General features: G+C 37.3%; 1 long non-coding RNA gene across 1 annotated transcript in view; it reads right to left on the bottom strand.

Annotated features, from left to right (window-relative positions):
* LOC109222895 overlaps positions 7,981-10,405 on the bottom strand; it is a 6,569-nt gene continuing 4,144 nt past the window's right edge. Inside the window, exon 3 of the long non-coding RNA XR_002067476.1 lies at positions 7,981-8,062. This is a non-coding gene — a long non-coding RNA (uncharacterized LOC109222895). The remainder of the gene's footprint in view (positions 8,063-10,405) is intronic.

Below are 10,405 nucleotides of genomic sequence, written 5' to 3'. Positions count from 1 at the left end.
AATATTGTCCTGAGGGTATGAAATCTCGAATTTCACATCGTTGTGCTATATTGAGGTGACACACACACTAGATGACGAGCGTGGGGTCGCGCACCGTTGGGGATTCTGACTTAGTCCATCCCGAATAACTATTTTACTGCGTATTTGATTGAAAACTGTTTGCTATCATCATGTTTTGGGCTTAATGCCATATTTGGGCCTCGTGCCAACTATTTGGACCCTTAAGGGATTTTTACTACTATTTCCTCGCTGTTTTGATTTTATATCTGTACTCGGTCATGCTATATTATATTGTTTTCATAACTTAGCCATGTTTACACTATTTTAATATTTTAAATGATATTTTGGGTTGAGCATCATATTTTACTGTGCCAAAATGGCTTTTAGAGATATCTGACTGAGTAGGGCCGAGGGCCTGTGTTGTGAGGATTATTATGGGATCGGGCTGCACGCCGCAGCAGTGTTGTACTGATTATGATTATGAGGCCGAGGGCCTGAGTTGTACGCCATAAGGTGGCTTGATATGTGGCCGAGAGCCTATTGATTATGCTACGAGATGGCTTGATATTGCGCTTGGGCCGTAAGGGGCCCCTCCCGGAGTCTGTATACCCCCAGTGAGCGTGGTTACCCAGTGTGATATGTGATATAGCCCGAGAGACTGGTGTTGTTCCATGTTATTGCTCGAGGGGCTGATTCTGTTGACATGGGCCGAGGGGCGGATTTTATGTGTTTATCTTTTCTCGCGGCTTTTTATTTACTTGTTTAACTGTTAAAAAGGTATTTTAAAGAAGCTTATACAGAACTAAGGTGTTTTTATAAGATTTCACGGTTTTGTTGCATTTACTCTGCCTCTTTATAGCATGTTGTTGTGTTTTTACGTGATTTCTTATCACGCAGTCTTCATTTATTGTTATTACTCACTGAGTTGGAGTACTCACTTTACTCCCTGCAGCCTGTATGCAGATTCAGGAGCTTCAGGTCCCGCCAGTGAGGGTTGATTGCTCCCAGCAGGCCATTCGGAGTCCACTAGGTAGTTGCTCGACGTTCACAACCCAGTGTTTCTCCCTCCTATCTTACTTTCTGTTTCTAGTTCTGTAATAGACTGTATAAACTCTTTCAAACTCTTAGACACATGTTTAGATGCTCATGACTGGTGACACTCCGATGTCGGGCAGTGTTGGTTTCCGCAAATTGTACAATTTCACTGTTTCTTTGGGGGATTTAATCATGCTAATGACTACAATATATTATTGGAGTATATTACATATTATTATAGTATACCACTATAGTATATTGTATATTATAACAGTATACAGTTGCAATATAGCTATATACTCCTACGGTATATTGTATACCGTAATATTATACTGTTAGGTAACTGTATTCATCGATTATTATAGTATATCGTTGCAATATATTGTATAACGTAACGGTATATTGTTGGGTAACTGTATTCTTCTTCGATTTTCAGATGAAAAATTCGATCATTATCACCTCAAATCAGCTCCAAATGCTATAAAGATATAGACATCAAATCAATTATCTACTTTCTTAACATTACTTCTTCATCCATTGGTAAAGTGCTATGCGATAATAATTGACCTAAGCTTGATCAAAATAAATTCTAACTACATTTAAGCGAAATCTGATTTTCAACGCCATTGAAAATTCAAATCGTGCCAAAGCATCTCAATCCCTTTCTCACATCACACATCAATAAAAGAAACAAAACATACCACAAAAGAGCATAAAGAGAAGTCATATAACATCGAAATTTCCATCAAAGGTTTAACCCAAAGAAAAAAGAATTTTCCAGCAAAGGTGTTAACTTTTGTATCTGTAAGTTGCTCTTTCTATTTCTTACTACTTCTGTGAAGCATTCTGATTTATGCAGCAAAACAAATACTAATGTTCTGTTAATTTGGACTAATAGATTTTCTTAAAAAAGAGTCCACGAGCTGAAAAGAAGAGGAAAATAGAATATTTTAGGGTTTAACCGTAGCTCCAAACTTGGTTTGGACTAAAACAGAGAAAATTAAGGGGACGCAGAATATACTCACGAATAGAGAGAGAAAACACCACCGAGCGAGAGAACGAGCTTTCACCCAAGCGTTGGAATGCGGAGGCTAATAAGCATAATGACAAAATTATTGGAGTCTTCTGTTACGTAGTGGATTTTTTGGGAAAGACATTAAAAAATAAGGAAAAAACAAGCATTCTACTACTATCTAATAAGAGAGAGTTAACTGGCAGCTGCACGACATGCTTCCTTACCGTCAGGACATTTTCGACATTTCACATATTTAGGTTGCTTGAAAGAGTTATACTCGATGCTGCATTATTTAGACATTGTCGGTAGCTGCGTCAAGATTACCACCATTTTCTGCTAAAATTGTAGCTCTTGTGCCACGTTGAAACGACCCATGCTCAATGTATTGATTATGGTGGGCCCATTATATTTTTGGTTTGACACGCCAACCCAGAACCCCTCACTTGTGCTTCTACTTTACAACGATGATGTCATTGTAATGCCACATTTTTCTCTTTCTTTTAGTTTCCAACAATTATTGCCTATAAGCTAATTTCCTTTTCATATTTGTAGACCAACATTTTTTGCTTTTACTTTTTGAATTTATGTATTCTTTTGATTTAAATTGGAGATACCTTTTAATTAATTCCAAGAATTAATACATGAGGATTGTTAGTTTATACGATATGATTTTATCATTCTTGGCTATTAGAAAGAAATAACATTTGTAGTTCTAGAATACGTTTTAACTATTTATAAACGAATTAAAATAGGAATTTTGTTGTCTTGAGAAATAATAAAAAAATGATGGAATATCAAAAAAAATTACCTTAACAAAAGCCGAGCATTATTTGGTCATTACAACAAATGTTGCTGGAGAGCCAAATTAAACTCCTTTGGTCATTACAATAAACGTTGCTGGAGAACCAAAACTTCTTTTATGTTATTACAGTATTATGCAACGAATAATAGTAATTTCTTGGTATGCCCTATACATAATTGGTTATTTTGAGTGTCATATGATACAAAACAAGATACGAATAAGATTTCTGTACAAACTACTCTTGCCAGATCCTACTTGAGAGATTACACATGATATGCTGTTGTATACGATATAGGAAAAATAAAAAGAGCATTTTAAATTAATTAACAAAGCATAATATTTATTGAAAAATGAAATAAGGAAAAATAAAGAAGAATAAAGTATAAGAAGTTGCAAAGTGCTACAATCTACGTATATAATAAAAAAAATAAAAGCAAGAAAATATGCAAATAAAGAAAGAGAAAAAGGAGGACATGAAACCGAAGCAACAACAAGAATACTCTATGGCTAAAACCAAAAAAAGTTACGGTAAGAGAACGTATGAAATAAGTAAGAAAAAGAATTAAAGAGGAAAGGGGTACCTGGAATGGAATTAGGGGCAATAAAATACATTTTGAGAGACAAATGAGAGGAGGGAAATTCCCTTTTTATTATGTTTTAAAAAGAAAAAACAAGAATTTGAATGTCATCGCCTAATTATCATCAATTTGTCCCATTTAAGAATTGAGGAATGTAACTACTTTATTTCAATTATACTTAATTCATATTGACTAAATAATTACATATGCAAACAAACATATCAAACCGTATAATTAATTAAATTACATTCAAATTCAATTACGATAAAACTTAAACAAGCCCTAAAGGTTTACGTATATGGGAAAAANGGGGGGGGGGAATCAGATTCAGATTTATAACTGGTAATTAAAAAATAGGAGTTTCAAAAGTAATCAAAATTTAGTCATTTTTTCATTAAAGATAAAATTTGAACAAAAATTATCCTTAAAAATCTGTAAAATTCCAGCATAATACACTGGAGTTCGAATTTTTTACATATGAGATTCTAACATAATGTGCTGGAGTTTCATAATGTATCGGAGTTCCAACATATTATCCTAAAAGTTTATACGGAGGAGCCCTCCAGTATATTATGCTGGAACTTTCGGTGTTTCAGCTAAATAGTGGCTATTTTTCAATAACTTCGCAAATGCTAGCTATTTATAATTCCGAATTCGAAAATTGGCTAGCCAATACTATTTTCACATGTATATCAGCGTTTAAATTATTGGGCCCGTGCTAGCACGGGCCAGCGTCGATCTAGTAATGACATAAATAAGAGATACAGTATAAGAAAAAATGTTATAATAAATTCTAAAAATATAAATAGGGCCTAAGACAGGTGACTTGGCACTCTATATGATTAGAGAAGCCATTTATTTTTGGAATTTTTCGTTCTTATATACTATTTGAAATTTTATTTCGAAAAATATCCAAGTTTTTGTATTTACCCGACCTGAACACGTTTTAGCTACAAAATACATACAATCCACCTTAAAAGGCTCTCAATTCATTATTAGTGCCTTCAAGCAAGTTATACTTTTTTTTCTTTTTTCTCTCATCTCTACCCTCTTCTCTCCAGCTATAACTTATATTTAGGGATTTCTATTTGCTAATTGTTTCAGTCTTTTTTTCTTTTTATCCTTAAGCTAATATCTGTAAGAACAGAAAAAAATATATCAAAAGTTGGTGTCATGACCCTAACCCCGAACCCGGTCGTGATGGCGCCTCTCGTGAAGACAAGGCCAGCCAATTGAACCAAATTGTCATTTTTAAACAGTTAAATAGCATAAAAAGTGAATTCTTAGCTTTTTCCGGATTCTTTCTAGATTCTAAAACTAACCACAAAATCACAAAGAAAATAGATTCATTAGTCTGATACCTTGTATAAAACTCATGTTTAGGAAGTTCATACCATCCATACATAGTGTTTTGATCTAAGATTTCAATTCTTCCGTGCTTCAGTAGTAACATAGTCTAAACATGATTTAATAGCACTGAATAGCGGAAATATAGATAACAATGCGGAAATCCAACCCGACACAGCCCTAACCGGGGTGTCACAAGTCATGAGCATCTATGGACCCTAATACAAGTCTGCTAAATCCAATATCTAGTATAAATATTTGAAAGACATAGAAATGACAAGATAGTAGAGACACGGGGCTGCAAACGCCAACAACTACCTCATAGTCTCCGAATACCGCCTGGAACTGGGGAAATCAGCACTCAGGAGCGGAACCAGTGATGCCTGAATCTGCACACACGGTGCAGGGAATAATGTGAGTACTCCGACCCAGTGAGTAACAAACATAAATAATGACTGAAGGTAAGAAAATACGTAAAGCACAAGGCATGCTATAACGAAGCAGTAAAACATCATTTGAAAACAGTAAATTAGTGAAATATCAAGTAAAATCTCCTTTCAACAGGTAAAACAGGTAATTGACACGTAATAAATGTAAAGTAAACAGATAGAAGTTCGCCCTCGGGCTTAGTGTCCACAACTCTGCCCCTCGGGCTAGATCTCAGTACAGTACCAGCCCCTCGGGCTCAATCTCAGATCACAAATGGGTACCCGCGCTCACTGGGGGTGTACAGACTCCTGGAGGGGCCCTTTACGGCCCAAGCGCAATAATAAGTCATCTCGTGGCATCAAATCTAGGCCCTCGGCCTCATATCAATCAAGCCACCTCGTGGCGTATATATATATATCAGTCCCTCGGCCTCAAATCAGTATCAATGTCCCTCACAATATAGGCCCTCGGCCTTACTCAGTCCAAAAATCATCACAAGCCCCTCGGGCAATAGTAAAACAGTGTTTTCAGCCCAAACATCATTTAAAATATCATTTAAGTCTTTAAAACTGAGAAAGAATGGCTGAATAGTAAAACAGTGGAAATTATCAGGACTGCGTTCAAGTAATAAGTCAGAACAGTGAGAAAATAGTAGATAAAAATCCCCGAATGGTTCAAATAGTTAGCACGAAGCCCAAATATGGCATTCAGCTCAAGTCATGATGATAGCAAATAAGTTTCAGTCAAATACGCGGTAAAACCATCAATCGGGACAGACCAAGTCACAATCCCCAATAGTATACGACCCTACGCTCGTCATCAAGCGCGTGTCGCACCTCAATATAGCACTACGATGTGCAAATCCGGGGTTTCAAACCCTCAGAGCATCATTTACAATCATTACTCACCTCGAACCGGCTAAATCTCTAGCTCGCGACGCCTTTGCCCCTCGAATCGTCCTCCACGCGCGTCGAATCTATCCAAAATCAGAACGAGGACATCAAAATATGCTAAGGGAACAAAGCCCAAGCGAAAACAATCAATAAAGGGCACAAATCCCGAAATTAGCAAAACCCGAGCCCCGGACCCACTTCTTGAAACTCAGAAATTTTCACATCAACGGGTTCCTTATCTCCCCACGAGTTCATACATATCAAAAGTTCTCAAATCCGACCCCAAATGGTCCTCCAAATCCCCAATCAAAAGTCCAAAATTCCAAGCCCTAGTTCTTCCATTTTTAGTTTAAGTTTCCATGATTTTCTAGGTGGATTTCACAATAGAATCGAGTTTAAGTCCGAAATTCTTACCTCCAAACGTTTCCCCTTGAATCCCTCTTCAATCTCCTTCAAAAATCTCCCAAAATGACCAACTATGGAGGAAATGAGCCCCAAAATCGCAGATGAAACGAATTAAAAACATTCTGCCCAGGTCTGACTTCCCTTCTTCGTGAACGCGGTCAAACCCTCGCGTTGACCAAATTTTCCTCTACGCAAACGCGTAACACCCATCGCGAACGCGATGCTTCCTCCACCGAAACCTTCACAAACGCGATAACACCTACGCGAACGCGATGGACAAATGACCTTGAACCCCTCAGACCCAAATTACTCTAAGTGATCGTGAGTGCTTTCTCGCGAACGCGATGCACTGCTTCCCAACCTTCCGCGAGCGCGAAGCCCCCTCTCGCGAACGCGAAGGCTTATTTCCTGGCCTTCCTCAATCCTTCTACGCGATCGCGATACACCCTACGCGATTGCGAAGGGCAATTTTTCTGCAACACTGAACCTGCAATTTCTGCAACTTTCAAACTCCAAAAAATGATCCGAATGACTACCCGAAACTCACCCGAGGCCCCCGGGACCTCAACCAAAGGCACCGACACATCCTAAAACCTTATTCAAACTTGTTCCAATCATCAAAACACCTCAAACAACATCAAATTACCCAAAACACATCGGATTCAAGCCTAAGTTTCTAAAAATCTTCCGAAATACGCTTTCGATCAAAAATCCAACCAAAACACGTCCGAATGACCTGAAATTTTGTACACACAGCCCAAATGACACAATGAAGCTACTAAAACTCTCGGAATTCCATTCTGACCCTTATATCAAAATCTCACCTATCAACCGGAAATCGCCAAAATATCAATTTCGCCAATTCAAGCCTAATTCTATTCCGGACCTCCAAAACTCATTCCGATCGCACTCCTAAGCCATAAATCAACTCCCGAAGCTAACCGAACCATCGGAACTCATATCCGAGCTCTCTAACACATAAGTCAACATCCGGTTGACTTTTTCCAACTCAACCTTCTTAAAAGAGACTAAGTGTCTCAAACCTTACCAGAATCATTCCTGACTCGATCCGACTAACCCGATATTACAAAACACGGATAACGAAGCATAAGGAAGCAGAAATGGGGGAAACGGAGCGGTAACTCATGAGACGACTGGTCGGGTCGTCACAGTTGGGGTGGTATCACGACCCCAAAATCAACCCGGTCGTGATGGCGCCTATCACGGAACTAGGCCAACCGATACAATCCCAAACCAATCAATAATTTCATTCTTAGGATAAGATCAAAGTTATTTAACAAAAAACCTTTATAAAGTGTTTAAAACAAGTCAACAGTGTGGAAAGGAAGCCCGACATCGGGGTGTCACTATTCATGGGCATCTAGAGTACAAGTCTAATACAGTATACTAAAATGACAAAGGAGTGAAAGCAGCTGAACATCTATAAGATATGAGGGAGAAAAGCAGGGCTGTGATCGCCAAGCAACTACCTTACTAACTCCGATGGACCTTCCACTGAGTAATCAACGCCCGCTATAGGGCTCAGAAATACCTGGATCTGCACACAAGGTCCAGAGAGTAATGTGAGTACGCCAACTTAGTAAGTAACAAAGGTAAATAAAGGCTGAGTGTAGTGACGAGCAGTAAAATCACATAAAGTTCCCAATATAAAGTCTCAATAAAAAAAAAATAAAGGCTAAATCAGTACCCTAGTCAAGATATCTCGTGAAACTCCAGTTTCAATGAAAGATATATAAAAGCATTTTTGTTCAACAGTTTTCAGTAGAGGATCAATATAAAAGAAGAGGAGTGAAAACAGTAATTTCATAAACAAGCCCCTCGGGTGAAGTGTCGCTCATATATAGCCTCTTGGGCAAATATCACTCATATATAGCCCCTCGGGCAAGCCTCTCAGTCACTCGTGACTCAACACTCATCAACCAGCACTCACACTCAACACTCACGCTCAATAGGTACCGTATAATAACCGCTGCGGCGTGCAGTCCGATCTATAAATGTATAGTCGACTGCGCTTACTGGGGGTGTGCAGACTCCATAGGGGCTCCTACAACCCAAGCGTTATATCGCTGCAGCGTACAGCCCGATCCAATATCACTGCAGCGTGTAGCCCGATCTATATATCGATGCAATGTGCAGCTCGATCCATATATANTCACCTATCACCATTCAAACTTATTCCAATCTTCGGAACACTCAAAATGACATCAATACACCAAATTGCCCTCGGATTTAAGCCTAAGGATTTCAAAACTTTCGAATTCCGCAAACGATGTAAAAACCTATCAAACCTCATCCGAATGACCTGAAATTTTGCACACACGTCACAAAGGACACGACGGACCTACTCCAACTTTCGGAATTCCATTCGGACTCCGATATCAAGATTTCCACAGCCGATCGGAAAACTCCAAATTTCCATTTTTCGCCAATTCAAACCTAAATCTACCACGTGCCTCCAAATTACATTCCGAACACGCTCCTCAATCCAAAATCAGTTAACGGAGCTAACTAAATCATAAAAATCCAAATCTGAGATCAAATACTAAAAATTCAAAACTTGGTCAAACCTTTCAAATTTAAAGCTTCAAGCTGAGAATCATTCTTCCATATCTTTTCTGATTAACCTAAAAACCAAGCCGACGATTTACATAAGTCATAATATATCATACAGGCTTAGCCATGCCCGAGAACTGGCGAGCAAAGTATAAATGCTCAAAACGACCGCTCGGGTCGTTACAGGTAGGGCACACGCCTCGTCTTTAATTAGTAGTTATAAATTAATATGTTCTGATATATATATATATATATATATAAGAAGAACCCAATATAATTTAAGCTTTTAAGAATTATAGAAACAACAGAACGATTTGCTAAAATAGGTGCGCAGGCTATCGAAGCTGCACTTTAAAATGAGAAGGCAGAAAATTTAACCAATTAATAGTAGTAAGTTATTGACAACAATTGCATCTCTCTGTGGACATCTACGAAAAAAATTGACAATAGTTACAACAATTCATTACTTTTTTAATTGCATATTAAAGAAGCAATAACTGGGAGATAAAAAAACCAATTAATTGGGAGAAAAAGGCAAACAGATCATTCTCAATTAATAATATTTCACCAAACTATCCACGAAAAATAACACAAACTCATCATAAACCGAATTTATAAGAAAGAAAAAGAATCAGAAAGCTAATAGATGGAAAATATAAACTTACTACCCAGTTAAATACAACTACAATATCATATAACTTAAATACACTTTTTATACAAATTTTATACAATATGTCTTTTGTATATTTTGTATCTAATTTATACTACAACTTATTTACAACTTATCTACAACTTTCATATATTATTTCTACCCAGTTATATACAACTATAATATCATACAACTTAAATACAATATTTGTACAAATTTTATACAATATGTCTTTGTATATATTTTATCTGTGCTGTGTGCTTCTTCCTCTCTAAAATTCCAATCAGAACTTACTCTCTAAACTCCAAACAATATTCCCAATTATTTGCAACAACACCCAATCCAAACAAATAATAGTTTTTGAAAATCCAAATTCGAATTCAAAGTTTCAAAGCATTTAATGACTGTTAATGGTGGAGAGTCAAACACCTTCAAAATTTATTGATTGACAATATCAATTTGAACACCAATTACATGAAAGAAAATTGCTAAGTTAAAACGATTGAAATCCATTGATGAATTCCATTAAAACTCTATACAACAAGAAAACACAAAAAAAAATAGAGAACATCAAAATGAAGAAATCGATTGAAAAAAAAACCAGAGAAGGAGAGTAGAGAGACGAAGACAAAGATATAGAGAGAGAGAGAGAGAGAGACAAAGAGAGAGGTGGGCAAG

The sequence above is a fragment of the Nicotiana attenuata genome, chromosome 2 (assembly GCF_001879085.1).
Source record: "Nicotiana attenuata strain UT chromosome 2, NIATTr2, whole genome shotgun sequence".
Lineage (NCBI taxonomy): Eukaryota > Viridiplantae > Streptophyta > Magnoliopsida > Solanales > Solanaceae > Nicotiana > Nicotiana attenuata.
Note: the sequence above shows the minus strand (reverse complement) of the source record. Positions and strands in the feature narration are given on the sequence as shown.